General features: G+C 34.3%; 1 pseudogene; it reads left to right on the plus strand.

Moving 5' to 3' along the window:
- Positions 1-14929: 14929 nt before the first annotated feature.
- LOC124959799 (gem-associated protein 5-like) lies at positions 14930-16302 on the plus strand (annotated as a pseudogene).
- The last annotated feature ends 2526 nt before the right edge of the window (positions 16303-18828 follow it).

The raw sequence follows: 18828 nt of genomic DNA on the forward strand, positions 1-18828 counted from the left end.
ATCAACATATTTGCATGACTTAATAGAGTAAAATTCAAAAATTTCTTAGTGAACTTCCTCATTTTATTCCTCCTAAAGATTTAGTTGTTAAGTGGCAGTAGGGATTATGCTGAACCTATTCATCATACTTTCTAAAACAGCTAAGGCATTAAGCATTCATTGGATTGTGCCATTCTTTTAGATTGTTTGTGCAGTACTTCTCTTAGTGGTGGGTGGATATCATTGCCATCATCATTACCATCAAATAGTATTAGACAAATCAGTCCTTGGATCTGTTTACAGAAAGGCAGTCTCTGGAGGGTTGAGGAAATGAACTCAAAAAGCTGAACACAGAGCACATGAAAAAGGTTTGTATTAAAAAATGCTGAAGTGGGAGTGACAGTAAACTAAGGGTTTATATTCTTTCTTTAGCTGGGAGTAATATAAGCCCGGTGGTTGAGAACAACTATAGGTCAAGGGGAGAAATTTTTTTTATACCCTCTGTGACAGTTACTTGTTTATTCAATTTTCAAATAGCATTGGATGTTTTAGATCCTTCTGTAACTTGAGAAGTCCGTATGCTTCAGTTAAGATTTTTTTATGGGAGTGAACACAAATGTTACTTGGTTTGAAATAGTTGTATATATAGCATTGTGAGCTTGCTCTGGAATAGGATGAATCTAAGCCCAACTCTTGCTTCAGTCATTTAAACAGAAATGTGATTTTTTTTGTAAGAGTTGTATGACATTTTTTTCAAGTCTCGTTTCTTTTCTGTGATATCAGAATAATTGTGGGATGTTGGAAGGACTAAATGAGACAACCTATGGAAAGCACTTCACACAAGACTTCTTATATCTAATAAGCCTTCAATAAATGTTATACACTATTATTAAACATTATGTTGCAAATACAAAGCTTGTTTTTGCTAATTAAATTCTGTTTTCATTGGTTTATTTTGTAAAAATTTATTTAGCCTTCCAGTGTTTAGCTGGGGAATGACAAGTCCCTGAACCTGCCTAAGACTAGAGAAGAACTGCCTGTCAGAATGTTTCTATAAGATTTTTGGAATGTTCTCTATCTATTGATAGTATCTAGGTTTGGCCTTATCTGTAAAATCATCCCAAATCATCCCCAATAGAACTAATCTTTCCTTAGAACTTATTTGAAACATTATATTACAAACCCACTGCATTGTTTTGTTATCAATATACATAGTACATCTCCAAGTTAGATTGTAAACACTGTGGAGGGAAGAGAGTATTTTCCTCTAAGTTTAACCTCTCTCAACCTCAGTTTCCTTAATTGGAAAACAAAGATAGTAATACTTGTTGAGAAAGAATATTATGTTATTGACAATAATACTAGGTGATTTTAACACGCCTCTCTCACCACTGAACAGATCTTCCAAACAAAAATTGAACAAAGAAACCATAGAACTCAATAACACAATCAATAATTTAGACTTAACAGACATTTATAGAATATACCACCAAACCAAGAGCGAATACACTTTCTTCTCAGCAGTACATGGATCCTTCTCTAAAATAGACCACATATTATGCCACAAAGCTAATGTTAGCAAATACAAGAAGATAGAGACACTACCTTGTATTCTATCAGATCATAATGGATTGAAATTAGAAATAAATGAAAGAGTAAAAAACAGAAATTACTCCAACACCTGGAGATTAAACAATATGCTATTATTATATGATGAATGGATAACAGAAGATATTAGGAAGGAAATTAAAAAATTCTTAGAGGTAAATGAGAACAAAGAAACATCGTATCAAAAACTCTGGGACGAGCTTCAACATGTCGGCTTAGGACCAGACTTCCTCAACAGGACTCCCATAGCACAAGAAATAAAAGCAAGAATCAACAACTGGGATAGATTCAAACTAAAAAGCTTTCTCTCAGCAAAGGAAACTATCAGCAATGCGAAGAAAGAGCCTACAGAGTGGGAGAAAATCTTTGCCAATCATACATCAGATAGAGCACTAATCTCCAGAATCTATAAAGAACTCAAAAAACTCTACACCAAGAAGGCAAATAATCCAATTGACAAATGGGCTAAGGAAATGAATAGACACTTCACAGAAGAAGATGTACAAGCAATCAACAAACATATGGAAAAATGTTCAACATCTCTAGTAATAAGAGAAATTCAAATCAAAACCACCCTAAGATTCCATCTCACCCTAATTAGAATGGCGATTATCAAGAATACAAGCAACAACAGGTGTTGGCAAGGATGTGGGGAGAAAGGTACACTCATATATTGCTGGTGGGGCTGCAAATTAGTGCAGCCACTCTGGAAAGCAGTGTGGAGACTCCTTAGAAAACTTGGAATGGAGCCACCATTTGACCCAGCAATCCCACTCCTTGGCCTATACCCAAAGGACTTAAAATCAGCATACTACAGAGATACAGCCACATCGATGTTTCTAGCTGCTCAATTCACAATAGCCAGATTGTGGAACCAACCTAGATGTCCTTCAATTGATGAATGGATAAAGAAACTGTGGTATATATATATATATATATATATATATATATATACACACACAATGGAATATTACTCTGCCATAAAGAATGATAAAATTATGGCATTTGCAGGCAAATGGATGAAATTGGAGAATATCATGCTAAGTGAGATAAGCCAATCTCAAAAAAACAAAGGACGGATGATCTTGCTGATAAGTGGATGACACATAATGGGGGGTGGGAGGGGTTAGTGTTACAGTTAGAGTTAGGGTTAGGGAGGGGGGCAAGAATGGAGGAAGGAAGGACTGTATAGAGGGAAAAGAGGGATGGGAGGTGTTGGGGGAAGGGAAAAAATAACAGAATGAATCAAACAACATTACCCTATGTAAATTTATGATTACACAAATGGTATGCCTTTACTCCATGTACAAACAGAGAAACAACATGTATCCCGTTTGTTTACAATTAAAAAAAAAAAAGAAAAAAAGAGAATATTGTGTTATTGAGTATATACTGAGTTAAATATCATTTGTGAAAGCACCTATTATAAGTGCTAGTGTACAGTAGACCCTCAGTAAATGTTTATTCCTTGCTTTATCTTGTTTCTTTTAGCTCATGTGGCTTTCTATGTGCCAGGCCCAGTGCTCTGCTCTTTAGCAAGAACAGAAATAAGGAAAACACAGGCATTGCCTCCAAAGAACTTGGAAGACTCATTGTTACAGAATAGATCAGAGTATAAAAAGATTAAATCACAAATAAAAAAGTTCGGTAAGAGAGTTACAAACACAGTAGCAGGAAGTCAAAAGTTGGGGAATATTTTCTATATTATAAGGGAATCAGAAAAGATATGGCAGCAGGCCATTTCTTAGAGAGTGGAGAAATTAATTTGCTGTAGATTACACTTTCAGAAAAGGACAACTTCAGTATTGAAAACTCAGGTCCTTCAGTTTCAAAGTCTATGTTTTTGTTAAAGGTGTGAAATATAGCACTTTTCAAAAGGATTATAAGTGGATATTAATCTTAAAAATTATTTTGAAAGTAGTTTCTTTTTATTATGAATAGTAGTTGTCAGTGGAAGCTTCAAAAGAATGTGAATTGCTATGTTTGATTTTGTATGAGTCAAAAGAATTTCTATTTTGTTTCAATTTTAGGCTGAATAATGGAATTTTCTTTGGCTGGTCTGCCTTGAATAATTACAAGTCCTTCAGAATTTAATTATTCATTTTTTATAATTTTGAGACCAAAAACCTCAAGAAGTCATTATTAAGTTGTATCTGAAATTGAATAAGCATAAAAATCATATTGTCACAAAATTCTAGAAATTTAATCTCTAATGAAATTTCTTTAAGTGATCTTTATTAAAACTGATTTTTAGAATTCTTTTGCTAGTACCTCTTCTTCCCGAAAGATATTTTTCTGGGTGGAAAGATGTAAGCTGGGAAGGGTACAAGTGTTGAGGCAATAGCAAATCAGTTTTTACATAGTTATACTGCCTTTCAAAGAGACAAATGAAGATGAATTAAAAGTAAATGACATTCTATGTAATATGGAATCTAAAGAAGGGAACAGTACAACTCACCTGTGGATATGATTCACTGATTCAGAGATTGAGACAACACTACTGCGCACACCTGTTTATGCTCCAGTACAGTCATTCTTAGATGTCATAGTTAATTCCTGTAGAGATAAAGCTGGAATTAGCTGTTACAAAAACTTGAAACTGAAGAACACAGTGAATTGGTAGCTTAGTTTCCATGTAAATGCTCCTTCAGAATTGCCTTTATTGACTTTTTTCTTCCCTTCTTCTGTTATATCATCATCTTTGAAACATCATCCTATTTGCTGCCAATAATCATACCCTGAATTTGAGAATATTCTCTTCATTTTTATTAATCAGTTCATTCATTCATTAAACTTAATGAACACTTAAAATGTGTCAGATGCTTTGCCATCCAGGGTTATATAGCATTGATTTAGTTATGGTCGTTACCTTCTCAAGGTGCTTGTGATCTAGTGAGGATCCTGGACACGAGTGATTATGTTGATTGACTTTCTGTTGTTTTTTATACAACACTGAGCATTGTTTCAATTTAGAGAATGCTCTGATTGATTATTGTACAATGAATTATCAAGAATTTTGTACTTAACATTATCTCAAGCAAAATTTGTTAACGTCTGTATTCAGTAGCACACCATGCAAGTTGCCTCAATAACTACCTGCCTTTATTGTTAAAAACTTTTTTTTCAGACATCCTCAATTCTTATATGACTAAAAGGACAGTTGATCCCATTGCAAGCTCAAGTGTAAATCTAGGTTGGTCTAAGTTCAAATTGTAGTTTGCAGCACCCTGAAGTTCTCCTAGATCCCCTCAAAGGATCCGACAGTTCAAAACTATTTTAATGATTATATTCAGAAGTTTGCCTTTTTTAGTATATTGACATTTGATGATGATACAAAAGATGGCACCTTAGCATGATTCTAAGCAGCGACCCTCAACTGTACTTATATATAATCATTGGATTCTTAGCTACCAAACACTGGAAGTATAAAATGTTTCAATTAATAATGGTGTGATGAAGCAATAAAAATTAATTTTATTAAGCCTCTAACTTTGAATACACATCTTTTTGATGTTCTCTGTAATGAAATAGCATTTTTCTTGTATAGCAAAATATGAAGATTGTTTGAAGAAAACCATTTGGACAAAAAAGTGTAAGCTGAATGAGTCACATTTTTCAAAAGTACCACTTTTACCTGAAAGAACTATTGTACAAACAAACTATGGTTATTGAAGCTCAGGTATTTGGCAGATATTTTCTCAAAAATTCACTTTGAGGAAAACAACTATTAGTAGTATTTGTTGCCATGATAAAATTTGAGTTTTTAAAAATTAGGTTTTTTGAAATTTTTTTCTTCTACTGCAAGTATGATATCTTTCTAATACTTAAACACATCTCTGATGAAATTGATGGTGATATTAAGAAAAGTTGTTGATACTGTATAATATAATGTGTTAACATTTGGAAGAGCTACAAAACTCAGTGGACCAATATTTTTAAATGACCAAAGGATGATTTTACAAAGTTATGCATCCATAAGTGATCCATTCAATATTCAAAATTCCAAATAGACCAATGAATACTTATTTATTTATTTATTTTTGGGGGCTGGAGATCAAATCCAGGCTATCATATGTGCAAAGCAAGTGCTCTACCATACCACTGAGTTATATCTCTAACCTCCAATGACTGATTTTTAGAATAGAATATTAGGTTACTTGATTGTGATAGGTTTTCTAAATCAGTGAATGTTTAAAAATATTTATTTCTAAAGTTTCAGTAAAACCAATATCACTTGAAATGTGAAAAATCATCTAAAATTTAAACACAAATTAATTTTCTTGATTTTAGTGGTGTCTTTTCACTTAAATATTAAAAATGTTATTAATAAACAGAAAACTCAGCTTGCACTTTAATTCATTCCTTAATTGCCAGGAATCCTTTTTGTTGTTACTTTGTTGACCAAACTTATGGACAATAAGAGGAATAGTTTTTAAAAATTGAAAGAAATGGAAAACTAAGAGGGAGAATACTTTATTAAATTACTTCTTCCTTGTTATTTATTAGGAATTAGTATTTTATATGTCCTTGAAATTAATTCATATGCGTACTTTGAAATATATATATACACACATGTCAACATATAACCTAAAATTTTGTTAGGATGAGGAATTAGGGAAACAACTTATTGTGCAGGAAAATAAGTATTTTGAAAATTAAACATTTTATGGTTGAGCTTTAGGAGATAGCAAATTTAGTAATGGGGCAATTTAGGAGTGTTTTAAAGAGTTCTGTAGACATCCAGGAGACCAGTACCTGAAGTCTATGCATACTAGTAGTTCATTTTGTACAAACTCTCAATTGGTATCAGCTCTATTTCCTCATTTATAATATAAAATAATATTTGCCTTTAAGGATTCTTATGGAGATTATAGGAGGTCATTTAAGAACTCTGTGTATATAACATACTATTTAAATAGGAAGTGTTATTATTTAGTATTCTAAACATGATGCCCAGTACCACAAGCCTCCCAATATGGAGAGCCTAAGAAGTCAGGACTGGCATTTATCTATGAAGAGAACTCACTATTGATAAGCTTTGTGCTTTGAGTAGCTTTTGAAATAGTGATGATGTATTTGGGCTGGTAATACCATTTTTTTTCTGATATCTATTTCTGTAATGATTTAATTACACATGCTTAACAGGCATTTTACCAGGGTTAGGGGTCAAAGTGTCCAATCACAAAACAAAAATGTACTTTGTGTGAGCCTAATTGACCTATATACAAATAAAATCTGCAGGAGCAACCTCTCTGGTGTTGGGACTTCAGCTGAACTGACTGCCTGGGCTTATGCTAATGCTTAAACTAGCATTAGCAGTTCTCTTGCCATTTCTTTTCTCCCTGTAATAGTTTAGAAGTTATATGCTATATTTCTATCCAATTATTACTCTAGAAATTTGAACATGCATATTAGCCTTAATAAAGTCTTAGGGTAGTGCAATTACCATTGTTTAGTAATTAAACAAGGATCTCTGAAAGCTTGAACTCCCACCTTCCCAAGTCATTTGTTTTAATTCTGCATATATAAACTTTATTTTAATAAAAATAAAGATTTTTTTATTGTGTTAAACAATCAGTGTTTATTTATATTTACTCATATTTTTGCCCAAATTTGTTTTGCACTTCTTTTTATCTCTCAGACCTAATATTATGTCACTTTTCTTCCATAAAGTATATCTTTCATAATTTATTTTTTCTTTTCTTTTCTTTTTTCTTTGGTACCAGGAATTGAACTCAGGGGCACTCAACCACTGAACCACATCCCCAGCCCTATTTTGTATTTTATTTGGAGACAGGGTCTCCTGAGATGCTTAGTGCCTCGCTGTTGCTGACAGTGGTCTGAGCTGGCAATCTTCCTGCCTCAGCCTCCTGAGCTGCTGTCTTTTTTTCTTAATTCTTATTTTTCTGAAAATGTCACGGTTTCTTTATCATTCTTAAAAATATCTTTCCTGCTGGATGTGATGGCACATGCCTGTAATCCCAGCTATTTGGAAGTCTGGGTCAGGAGGACTGCAAATTCAAGGCCAGTCTGGGCAGTTTAGCAAGACCTGTCTCAAATTAAAAAAATAAAAAGGGCTGGAGATGTATCTCAGTGGTAGAGGAAAAAAAAATCTTCCCTGGATATAGAATTCTAGAATTCTAGTTCAATAAGTATTTTCTCTTAGTGTAATGAAGATATTATACACTATCCTCAGGCTTCCATTGATGCTATTGAGAAGTTAGCTGTCAGTCCACTTGTTATTTTTGAGAGCAATCATTTTTTTTTTTTTTTTTTTTTTTTTTGGTATTAGGGATTGAACCCAGGGGCACTTTACCTCAGAGCTACATTCCTTTTTATTTTTTATTTTGAGACAGGATCTCACTAAATTACTGAGGCTGGGCTTAAACTTTTGATTTTCCTGCCTCAGCCTCCCAAATAGCAGGAATTTGGTGAGTGCAACTGCACCAGACTTTGAGAGCAATCTTTATTTCTCTTGTTCTTTACTGTTCTGTCCTTTCACTGTGATGCAATTAGGAGTAATTTTCATTTTATTCATTTTGTCTGTGACATTTTCTTGGGGGAACAGAGGGGCTTTAATCAGTGGATTGGTTCTTTTATCAGTTATGCAAATTTAGCAATTTTTTTTCCCCTCATCAGTTCATCCTCCTTTTCCATTCCCTTCTGGAAGGATTTAAATGTGTATTAGTATTACCCATTTTGTTTTTTAACCTCAAGTTTTCTGTCTCTTTGCCTTCCTGAGATTATTATCCAGATATTTTCTTTTAATTTATCTTTCAGGTGATAATTTTTTCTTTTATTTCATCTGCAATTAAATCCATTTATTGAGGTTTTGAAATTTTATTTGAATAAAAATTCCTTCCTTCCCTCCTTATTTTATTGTGCTGAGTATTGAAACCAGGGCCTCATACATACTAGGCAAACACTATCTATATGCAAAAAACTTTTTTTTTTACTTTTTAGGCATTCTCCTTTGTTCTTTATAAAATCTTGCTTTTGTTCATATAGTTCAAGCTTCCTTTGTGAGGATTAATTTAAGTGTCAACTTAACTGGGCTAAAGGATGCCCAGATAGCTGGTAAAACATTATTTCTGGTATATTTAGGAGGGTGTTTCTGGAAGAAGCACTTCAATCAGTAGCTGAGTCAAGAAAACTGCTTTCATCAATGTGGGAAGATATTCAATTGGTTGAGGACCAACTTAGAGCAAAAATGCAGAGGAAGAATGAATTTACTCTCTCTTCTGAACCTGAGACTTTCATCTTTGCCTACCCTAAGACATTGGAGGTCCATTTGCTGTCTGGACTTTTGCCTCATGCTGTGAGTTTCACTGTTGGTTCACTTGGTTATCAGGTTTTCAAATGCAAACTGATTACATCACCAGTTTTCCTATTCAGTTTGCAGATGGCATATTATGGGAATTTGTGTCTTTGATAATCATGTACACCAATTCCATAATAAATCTCCTTTTACATAGAAATTTATAGAGATAAATCCTATTGGTCTGTTTCCCCTAGAGAATTCTGACAATACATCTTTTATCTCTTTAAATTAAAAAACAGTTTTAAGCAATCTTAGTCCATATTCTGTGTTGAATAACTCTCCAATAGTAACATTCTGTGACTCTACTTTTACATATTTTATTATTGGATCTCACCCATGGTGGCTTGTTTTCTTTATGTTCAGAGATGTTTTGACTTTCACTTGTTTTTTTTACTTTGGAACTATATTTACAGATTTTTGAAGCCCTAGATAAGAATTCCTCAAAAGAATTTATAGTTTTGAGTGTGAGCTATCTGAGTACGCTACTGGTCTGACAACACTTTTGTCTTATTTAAGACAGATTTCTGCCATGTGATGGTTCACATATAAACCAATGGCATTGAAGTTTTATATTTTTGGGTTCACTCCATGGGAATAGTTAAAATAATTTCAGAGAAAAGACTTGCTTGACCTAATTTGAAACAGAGATGCCTCAAACTTAACTATTTGACTATTGCCAAGGGTTGGGGTAACAAGTTTCAGGAATCAAGACTGATCAATCAGTAGTAGGTAGGGAGGCTGAATCATGTGAGAATCTAGTAGCTTCTAAAGAAACATGGTAACTTCTAAGAGAATAATGAATGAACAAGGATTTCAGCTATATGTGTTCTTTTCCCCATAATGCCCAACTTTTGTAGTACTTGGTTGAGAAGGGTCTAACAACACACCTATTTTACTGTTCTAGTAGTTTTAGAAAGTGAATCTAGTGACTTAAGTATTCTGAAAAGATGGACAGTTAAATTTGTGAATTTATCATCTTTTTCTGGACTTCTGTGTCTATATCTTGTCAGAGAAAGGGTTAGAACCAGTGGTTTCTAAGGTCCCTGGTATGGAAGCACTATTATTTTAGGAATTAAATCTTTATTAATGAATGAATTAGAATTTGCTCAACAACCATGCATCTAACTTTTGTGAATTCCTGCTATATGCAAGATGTTGCACTAGGTACGGTAGAAATGATTTTAATTAATTCTTTAATTCTATTGATTATAAACATCTTTTTCATTGAAATCTTGCTTATATATATATTTTTAATTTTTTTAGTTGTTGATGGACCTTTATTTTATTTATTTATTTATTTATTTATATGTGGTGCTGAGTATTGAACTCAGTGCCTCACATATGCTAGGTGAACACTCTACCACTGAGCCCCAACTTCAGGCCCTGAAATCTTGCTTATATTTTAATATTACTATTTTATTTGTATAGTAACAAAGGCAAACTTTAGTATAATTTTGTTTTAAAAAACCATAAATTTTATATTATTTTGATATAGTAATATTAAATATTTTAAATATTTAATATTTAACATTAAATATTATAATATTTAATATTTTAATATTAAATAAGTTTTTATGTATAGATATTATGTAATCAATTGGCATTAAAGGTAATTTTAAAAAATATTTGTGATTGAGCAATGAGGTGGCTATTATCACTCCTTTCTGGTGGAAGGGTAAATTGGTATAGCCTTTTGGGAAAGCAAGATGAAAATACATGGTATGAGTTATTTTTAAAATTATATTTGATTTGGCAATCTCATGCCCATGGATCTGTTTTAAGGTAATACACAAGGTTATATATTTAGTACAACTATATTTATGATAGTATCATTTTAAAATTAAAAAATTCTGAATAACATACATATTCATTAGTAGGAAGATAGGTAATAAATTATATCTATCAAGAATATTACAGAGTCAAGTTTCTGAAGATTGTTTATAAAAACAATTTAGAATTTGATTTTATATCTTGATTTTATATGTGGATAGAAAATACCTGGAATGAAATGAACCAAACTCTTTAGCATTTTTCCTTTGTTTATTGGTATTACAGTTCACTATTATTTTCTTCTTTATTCTTTTCTACATTATCCTCATTTTTCATAATAAATGTATTACTTATATAATACATTTTGTTTTTTTTAGTTTTAGTTTTTTTTTCTTTTTAGATATGCATGACAGTAGAGTGTATTTTGACATATTATACATACAAGGATTTCAAATTAATCTTATTAGGATCCTATTATTGTGGTACATAATGTGGAGTTTCACTGGTGGTGTATTCATATGAATGCAGGAAAGTTATGTCAGATTCATTCTACTATTTTTCCTATTCCCCTGCCGCTCCCTTCCCTTCATGCCCCTTTGTTCAGTCCACTGAACTTGTTCCCTTTCCTTCATGCCCCTTTGTTCAGTTCACTGAACTTCTATTCCCTTCCCCGCCTCTTTGTGTATTAGCATTCACATGTCAAAAAGAACATTTGACCTTTGGTTTTTGGGATTGGTTTATTTCACTTAGCATGATAGTCTCTGGTTCCATTCATTTACTGTCAAAATTCACAAAGACATTCTTTTTTATGGCCGAATAATACTCCATTGTGTATATATATACAACATTTTCTTTATCCATTCATCTGTTGAGGGAAACCTAGGTTGGCTCCATAGCTTAACTATTGTGAATTGAGCTGCTATAAACATTGATATAGCTGCATCACTCCAGTATGCTGATTTTAAGTCCTTTGGGTATATGCTAAGGAGTGGGATAACTGAATCAAATGGTGGTTCCATTCCAAGTTTTCTAAGGATTTTCCATACTGCTTTCCAGAATGGTTGCACCAATTTGCATCATTCTAGCAATGTATGAGTGTACCTTTTCCCCCACATTCTTGCTAACATTTATTGTTTACATGTAGTCTTGATAATTGTCATTCTGACTGGAGTGAGAATCTCAATGTAGGTTAATTTGCATTTCTCTAATTGCTAGAGATGTTGCACATTTTTGCATATGTTTACTGATCATTTCTATTTCTTCTTCTGTGAAGTGCCTGTTCAGTTCCTTTGCCCAATTATTGATTGTGTTACTTATTTTTTTTTGGTGTTTTTTGAGTTCTTTATATAAACTAAAGATTAACACTCTATCCAAGGTACAGGTAGCAAAGATTTTTTCCTATTATGTAGTCTCTCTCTTTACATTCTTGATTGTTTCCTTTGCTCTGAAGAAGCTTTTAATTTGATACCATGCCATTTATTGATTCTTGATTTTACTTCTTGTGCTTTAGGAATCTTGTAGAGGAATTTGTTTCCTAAGCTCACATGATGGAGTGTGAGCCTACATTTTCTTCTAATAGGTGCATGGTTTCTGGTCTAATGCCTAGGTCTCTGATCCACTTCGAGTTGAGTTTTGTGCAGGGTGAGAGGGGTTCAATTTCATTTTGCTACATATGAATTTCTAGTTTTGTCAGCACCATTTGTTGAAGAGGCTATCTTTTCACCACTGTATGTTTATGGCATCTTTGTCTAGTATGAGATAACTGTATATATGGGGGTTTGTCTCTGTGTCTTTTAATCTGTTCCATTGGTCTTCATGTCTGTTTTGATGCCAATACAATGCTGGTTTTGTTACTATAGCTCTGTAGTATAATTTAAGGTCTGGTATTGTGATGTTGCCTGCTTCACTTTCCTGGCTGAGGATTGCTATGGCTATTCTGGATCTCATATTTTGCCAAATGAATTTCATGACTGCTTTCACTATTTATATAAAGAACATCATTGGAATTTTAATAGGAATTGCATTAAATCTGTATAGCACTTTTGGTGGTTTGGCCATTTTGACTATTAATTTTGCCTATCCAAGAACATGGGAGATCATTCCATCTTCTAAGATCTTCATTTCTTTCTTTAGTGACTTATAATAACACATTTTAAAGCAGTGCTTAAAAATAAACCATAAATATTATTTTCAATGAATATATATAACTCTCATAGCTTTGGTATACCTGACTTGACCAACCTTGAAATTTGAAATTATTCCTTAAAATGAAGTTTTTCTTGAAATTGGGATAGTTCATACATGTCTTTTATGTAAAATATCTCTTTTCAATATGAAATATGAAATTTGTTTTGTTATACTATGTCTTAGTGAAAGAGATATGCTAACCATTTGTTGACTTTAAGTTTTGATCAATTTTTGTCTTTAATTTGTTGGTGTTGCCACTAGCAGTGGTCCTGGACTATAATTTTTTAAAAAACTGATATGCCACCTGAGTTCAGTTGATCGTTATTTAATCCTTTCCCTATCATCAATCTTATGAAGGTCAAAAGTAACAAGCAGATGATGAGAGCTTCCTTTAAAACCAAATGTTTACTCCAAATTGATGTATTTAAATTTGTTAAATTGCAGACATAAAGTTGTGTGCCTCCATTAGATAGAATCTTTTTTAAAAAATAAAACCACTTTATTGAGGTATAATTGATATGTTAAAAGATATGTACATTTAGTGTCTACAACCTGATGAATTTGGAATAAGTATTCAGTCACAAAACCATCACCACCTTTAAAATCAGGGACACATCCGTTGCCTTGCAAAGTTTTCTACTAAACTTTTCTTTGTTAGAAGGCTTTGATTAATGACTCCATTTCCTTGTTTGCTATTGGTCTTTTCAGATATTTTATTTTTCTTAAATAATTCAGGCTCAATAGGTGGTATGTTTTAGGAATTTATTCATTTGTTCTAAGTTATCCAGTATGTTGCTTTCATTATCTATAGTAATCCTATGTAGATCTTATGTATTTTTGCAATATCACTTGTAATTTCTCATATTTCATGTATAGTTTTATTTATTTGAGGCTTCTCTCTTATTTTCTTAGCTATAGCTAAAAGTTTGTCAGTTTTGTTTATCTTGGGGTCATTGATCTATTGTTTTTTGAGTCTCTTTTTCACTATTTCTGCTCCAATATTTACTATTTTTATACTTTTAACTTTGAACTAAATTTATTATTTTTTCTCTAGTTCCTTTATGCATGAAGTTAGGTCCTTTATTTGAGATCTTTCTTTTTTTATTATGGTTCTTAGAATTGCTGTTGCCATATCCCACAAGTTTTGTTCTGTTCTATTTCTGTTTTTATTCATCTTAAGACACACACACACACACACACACACACTCATTGTATGTATGTATGTATCTATATTTACCTTTCGTTATGGTTTTGGTCTGTTCTGTTTCTGTTTTTATTCATCTTAAGACACACACACACACACACACATACGCTCATATTATGTATGTGTGTGTCTATATATTTACCTTTTGTTATGGTTTTGATATGAGCTGTCCCCCCAAAACTCCTGCAAATACAGGAATATTCAGAGGTAAAATGATTAGTTTATGAGAGCTGTAATAAAATCAGTCCATCCTCGTTTGAATGAACTGACTGAGTGGTAACTGTAGGCAGGTGGGCATGACTGGAGGAATTAGGTCTCTGGGGGGGCCCTGGAAGGGTTGTTTTTCCTGGGGCTCCTTCCTTCCCCTCCTTCTCTGTTTTCTGACCTCACTCTGTACTGGGCGGCTTTCCTTTGCTATGCCCTTCCCTCATGATGTACTGTCTCACCTTGGGCCCAGAGCAAATAATCAATAGAGTTTGCCATCTCTGTGAATTGAGAACTCTGAAACTGTGAGCATCCAAATAAAATTTTCCTCCTTTAATTTGTTCCTGTCAGGTATTTTGGTCACAGCAATGCAAAAACTAACCAAAACATCTTTTGATTTTTTTCAACCATTGGTTATTTAGCATTGTGGTGTTTAATTTCCTGTTTTCCTTCAGTTATTGAGTTCTAGTTTCATACTGTTGTGGTCAGAAAAGATATTTGATATAATTTCAGTCCTCTTAAGTTTGTTAAGACTTGTAGTTTAACATATGATCTATCTTGGGGAATACTCCATGTGTATTTGAAAAGAATGTATTCTGGAGCTGCCAACTCTCCATCCTTACAGCTGCTTCCTTCTGCCTTGGCTGCTGGTGATTATGGGGCAGGAAGAGCAGACATTGCAGCCCTCCCCTAACTGGTACTGCACCCTCTGCAGTGATGCAGTGCCCAGGAGGCTCTTGGGTCTCTCAGCCCAGACCTCCGTCTTCCTTGTGCATGTGGGCCGGGGAGCAGGTGCAACCCCTGGGACTCTGGTGTTTTGAATCATAGAAGAGTTGGAGGGACATACTGAAAGAGTCTCTGGCTTTACCTTTTCTCATTACCCTGGTCAATACAATCTCTGTGCCACCAGCTCTGATAATGGAACTGTGAAAATCTGGGAGATAGAGACAAAAACAGTTGTGACAGAACATGTACTCCATCAGCATACAGTATGAGCATTGCATTGGTCTCCTAGAGTAAAGGATTTCATAATATCTGGGGATGAAAATGGAGTAACTTTCTGTTATTGGTTTAACAGAAATGAGAGCCAGCATCTCTTCGTAGAACCCAGGACAATTTTCTGCCTTATTTGTTCACCTCAATGAAGATTTAGTCACCATTGGCTACAAGGAAGGCATAGTGGTTATAATGGACATCAATAAGAAAGGGAAGTTATTCACAGGCTTCGAGACCACGATGATGAACTCTACTCCATTGCCTCATGTCCCCTGCCTGGTGAAGACTGTTTATCTATAAACCAAGAGGAAAATTCAGAGGAACCAACCTGAAATTCCCAACAGGAAAGTTATAGCTCAACCTTCAGTAACAAAATGCTGTTACTTAGTGACTGGAAGCAAAGATCAGACCTTTCAAATCTGGAGCTGCTCTTAAGGCTGAGGAGTGATGGTTTTGAAACTGCCCTTGCTGAAGAGAAGGGGGTCAGGTATAGACTCAGCTGTCAGACAGTACCTGTGGTTGACACTCTACTGGCCCAGGGATCAGCCAATGCAGCTGGTGTACTTGTTTTGGAGCTGACCTGCTGTAGTAGGATCTCAGTCTTGGAGATGGAAATATACCCTCTTTAGCACCTCATTAGGAGGGCAGAATCATTCCAGAATTTGTTTAATTTATGTCCTTGGCAAACTGGGGACAACTGCTGCTTCTTTCCACATCAATGGATAAAGATGTAAAATGTTAGAACCTGGCCATCCTGGAATGATGCTGAACCCTGCCTTGCCTTGGTGGGCTTGCCTATAGCCTGGATTTCTCTCCCGTGGATGTGGGCTGTTTGGCCATTGGTATTGGGGATGGCATGATCCGTGTATGGAATGCACTCTCCACAAAGAATAACTATGATGTGAAAAACTTTTGGCAGGTTGTCAAGTTCAAGGTTACAGTGCTGTGCTGGCACCCAAATAAGGAAAGTCGCTGGTTTCTCCCTGAGTCCAGTGACTGTTTAAAGGCAGGTCACAGGAGGATACTCTATTGAGCAGTTGGACAGTGCCAGGGATGAAGAGACTGACCCTAAAGCTGCTTCTCAGCCAAAACCAGGCAGACCTGCAAGACTACAATTGAGACTTACAGAAGAAAGTAAACAAACGTTGACATGCTTGTAAGGAGTTCTTTAAAGAAAAGCATGCCAGTCTCCAGAATTCAGAAAGAATTGTTGCTGAAGTCCAAGAGACTTTGGCAGTAATGACCCATCAACACCAGAAGAGTCAGTTTTGTAAATGCAAAGCCAATGGTCCTGATAAGAATGAACCTGAATAAGAAGAGGACCTTGCTAATCCTTAGAGCCAGTGTAAAGAAGAAAAAAATGAGATCATCTCTTTGCCTGCATTAACCAAAAGGCTTATGGAGGCCAATGACAGAACGGCTAAGTTCTCTGAGAATATTAAGACCTGACCCTTCCCAGATGTGTTGGAGTGCTGACACATCCTACTTCATATCAGGTTCCAGTGTCCTAGCTGTGTGACCCAAGAAATGCTGCAACAGTCCCAAGAGCTCCTTCGGAAATATGGTAACACTTAAGCTTATAAGACACTGCCAGACCTTTTGTATGTGAACTTTCAGGGACCTTGAAGAAACTGTGCCAAAGAATTATTGACATCTTACATCTCCACAGTTATACCTTGCCAGATATTCCCTCTAATCCCTAGATGTGTTTGCAGTAATCCAAACTAATAAAGTGAGGGTTAAGCTTAAATCAACTGTCTACCCTTAGACATTTGAATAAGGGCATCAGTTGAATAAATGGAATCTGACTTGTGACTCAAGATCACGAAAAGCCAGCAAGTAGTTGCTCGCAACTAATACCTGCAGAGTGATTGTGTCATCTCTAAAGTCTTATGCAGGTTTCATCTGAAGAGGAGAAACTTTTGTAACCATCCAAAGTATTATGTTCTTGAACACCAGCTACCTTTATAAATACATCATCTGATCATAAACATTTCATTCTTGTCGGAGGTGGAATTGCCACATTTTATGACTATTGGTATAGTTTTATTTTTAATTAGTATTATTTTTTAATCTAGGCTCTCCCACATCTGCTCTTTCACAGACTAAAGTTTGAATGTGACATAGGCCTTCCTCATCATGTTGGCTCTTTACTTTTCATCTGAACTTTAGGTTGAAAGTTTGATTTTGTTGTTTTATAGAATTGCTTATTTGGACAAATTTCTTACTAAAGCTTTATAGGAACAAATAACTAACTCAAATGTGTATTCTCTTTAGTTCTATAACAAATGATTGATGGCAACCAAGTAACTCAGGAAGTAAAGTATTTCAAGGTTTTTAAGATTTTGGGGTCACAGAACCCTTTTGAGTATTAAAGCCACAAATACTCTGTAGAAAAATGCATATTCCTAATTTTACATATATGACTTTGGATCATTGGACTTCTATCCATAATGGAACCCTAAATACTATTTAATTATAAATCCTTATTCTCTTCTCTGTGGTTATTTAAACATTTAAACAATATTTCATATCCAGTTACTAAGACAGGAAATTTAGACAGTCTTGGGTGGTAGAGGGGGTACTCTTCCCTATAATTGAACTGTTTTAAGTTTCATTGTGAAGGTTTTTTTGCTGGAGTATCTACTTTTTCAATTAATTCCTAAGGTTGGAGTTGTGATCAGCAAGAATGAAATTCATTAACAGGAACTCTTAAAGAAGGAAAAACCTTTTTTTTATTTTTTATTTTTTAATCGTAAACAAATGGGGTACAACTTCTTTCTCTGGTTGTACATGAAGTAGAGGTGTACCATTTGTGTAATCATACATTTACATAGGGTAATGATGTTTGATTCATTCTGTTATTTTTCCTTCCCCCCACCTCTCCCACCCCTCTTTTCCCTCTATGCAGTCCCTCCTTCCTCCATTCTTGCCCCCCTGCCATCCCCCATTATGTGTCATCGTCCGCTTATCGGTGAGATCATTCGCCTTTTGGTTTTTTGAGAATGACCTATCTCACTTAGCATGATATTCTCCAACTTCATCCATTTGCCTGCAAATGTCATAATTGCATTCTTCTTTATGACTGAATAATATTCCATTGTATATATATACCACAGTTTCTTTATCCATTCATCAATTGAAGGGCATCTAGGTTGGTTCCATAATCTGGCTATTGTGAATTGAGCAGCTATGAACATTGATGTGGCTTAAAGAAGGAAAAAGCTTTAGAGACAGTTTTGTTTAAAATACATTTGTATGTGCCTAGATTTAGAATTTAAAAAATGCTAAATCCCAAAAAGGAAATACAGTAAAATTTAAATCCCCATAGTTCTTTACATAATAAGTGAACATTAATAAGAGAATGCAATGGTCCTAGGGGTAGAGAATCATTTTGAATGCAAAGATAAATGGGCATGGCTAATTGCAGACTGGATGTCAGTTCCACAGTCTGCTAAAATGAAAAAATGTATTCCCTTCCACTTGAGCAAGGAGCAGTTATTAAACTAGAAATTCTGAAAAAAAAAAAGAAAAGAATGTTATCATTGCTTTTGGATGA

The sequence above is a fragment of the Sciurus carolinensis genome, chromosome 1 (genome assembly GCF_902686445.1).
Source record: "Sciurus carolinensis chromosome 1, mSciCar1.2, whole genome shotgun sequence".
Lineage (NCBI taxonomy): Eukaryota > Metazoa > Chordata > Mammalia > Rodentia > Sciuridae > Sciurus > Sciurus carolinensis.